This window comes from Pterocles gutturalis, unplaced genomic scaffold, assembly GCF_000699245.1.
Source record: "Pterocles gutturalis isolate BGI_N339 unplaced genomic scaffold, ASM69924v1 scaffold8330, whole genome shotgun sequence".
NCBI lineage: Eukaryota > Metazoa > Chordata > Aves > Pterocliformes > Pteroclidae > Pterocles > Pterocles gutturalis.
Genome location: NW_010143646.1, coordinates 190,366 through 192,936, shown reverse-complemented (window position 1 = coordinate 192,936; position 2,571 = coordinate 190,366).

Sequence of the window (2,571 nt, the reverse complement as noted above, 5' to 3'; positions counted from 1 at the left end):
CCTGCTGAATTCAAACAAAGCAGACTAATTTTACTCCTTTTGGATTCCAGTAATGAACCCTTTTAAAAAAAATAACACCTTTAAAAGATTTGTTTCAAATGTTATTGCTTCATAATTTGGTTCTTCTTTTTCCCATTTTCTCTAATAGTGCACAATGAAAATAAAGTCATCTATGAAACTATCAGGTTAAGTATTTTAACAACTCCAGCCGTAAATATGCAATATACAGCTACAATTCTGAATATCAGAAATAAATTGCTGTCTGTTTCATAATGATTTGATTGCGAAAATATCCCCAAAAGTTTCAGGTTATATTCACTCACAGTTTAACAACATTAGAAATAGCTTCCCTTTCTACTAGAGCAAAACTCTGCCGTTAGATTTGATCAACAAGACATATAACCAGAAACAGAATAATGACAAAAATATAACAAGATATTAGCTATCCCTCATGTTATCTGTGCACTGCCTTGGTCATCTTAACACGTCTCTGAATACAAACCCCTTTCACAGAATATCTCTGCAGGATTTCCTGTGCACTGGCGTTTTTTTGGTAGCTCTTGCCTAACACTTTAGAAGACTATTCACTTCAAATAAATTATTTCTCAAATTCAATTACATAAGAGATATGTTAATACCTAATTAGTTGACACTTGTATGTCATATAATGTAGCTACACTACTCAAAGTCAGGATAAAGCAAACTTATCTCAATGAACACATTTGCATTTCATAGTATAACATATTACTTTGTGATATAAACAGACAAATGGGATAACACAGGAGACATTTATTATTACAAAGCAGCTGATGATGGACATGTATATTTAAAGAAAACACTCTGACAACCAATCAGTAGCCGTTAAGCAATCTCATTTGTGTTAAGTAGGTCACAGCTTCCACTGCAGAAAATCTAGAATCATACAATAAGAGAGAAAATATATCACTCAGCAAGTTCCCCATCTAAAACTGTGTTCTTCCACCTGTGGTCTACTGACTGATTGCAAATCTTTCTAAACACACCAAATCACTGTCACTACACAAGAAAACCTAATAAATAAATGGGATGTAATAGCTACTAAATGAGCAGTAAACCTTAGTGCCCTTCTTCCACTGCTGTAAATGAAAATCAGGGTGGCAACATTCCACAAGTTAGTCCACGATTTTTTTTTTTTTTTCCTGTTCCAAGAGATCAGGGCAGGGGAGATGACACAGGGGAGAGAAGGAGAGAGAAAAAAAAAAAAAAAAAAGACGACTGTTCAGAAAGAATGAAGAAGAAATGATCCAGCACATCAGGACACCTAACTTAGTTGATAAGGTTGCACTCAAATGTGCTTTTAATAGAAAAAAGCCTGGTCTCCTGCTCTTACTTGAAAAGTGTTTTGTCAGAGTAGCAGAGCTTACTTAAATTATAATTGATAATATACCCTTGGACTTACACAGAGCTTTACAAAGCAGAGAAATATCACCATTCTCACTTTATAGAAAGGTGCAGACAGGCAAAATAATATTTTTATTTTTTTAAAGGTCATTAGGAAGCCCAGAACTGAATTGTGCAAGAACTCCAATTTTCCAAATTGACTAAGGTCCATGTTGCCCCGCTTTGTCTCTCCACTCATCAAATTCCCACTCTGCACTGAGATTTTTGTGTATCTGGTCTTTCTCACTTGTATCACACAGGCTGTCAGATTTTCAGCCAAGATCAAGACCATATCAGATTACAGAACTGAAAAGCATTTTCTGATGGTGCAGCCAACATGAAGCACAGGTGAACCCACCAGACAGAATCCGTGCCCTATAAAAAGCAAGAATTTATGTCACGCTCAAATCAGTGTTTTACAGTAATCATAAATATCTGCAGCTCATGTTATATTTTCAGCTTTTCTTTCAGAGATTAACACACACATTTTGCATATAAGATTTATGCAACATAAGGATAACTAGATATTTAAGATCACAGTTTAAGCCCCTAGCCACAAAGTTTGGACTAAATAGCCTAGAAGTGCTGAAATGTTTAAGGAGGATTTGGGAGGGAGTCCTGGGGAGTGGAAGAGCAAAAATAGTGTATCCAAGAGCCAGAAGTGTCCAAAACTGTTACTGTCCTAACCTAAATTAGGACATGGAAGTGCCTTGATTTTCATTATAAGGTGTGTAAAACTTATGTTAGCAATAAAAAAAGATTAACTTCGCATGATCAGAGTCTTCCAGGAAGAGTCCTCACCAAGTTGGACCTGGTGCCAAGCCCAGCTTGCAGAATCTGTTTTCTCTAGGACCACAGAAAAGAACCCATGTATGAAGGACAGAAAGCCAAGGTGAAGGTAATTCAAACGGGCACAACTTACATTTGATCCCTCCTTTAAACGTATCTTAACTTTAGTGTGCCAATATAAGAACATTAATTCCTCATAAACAACTTGTTAGGTGAGGTCTTAAGAAGCACACAGCAGTGGCCTCATGAAGCATTTTAGGGAGGGTAGAAAGGGACGTAAAGAAAGAACATATTATGTGGAAGAAGTAGAGAGAAGTTTGCTATTTTTGTCAAAATTGAGGAGTCAGGACATATGCTGGTAGA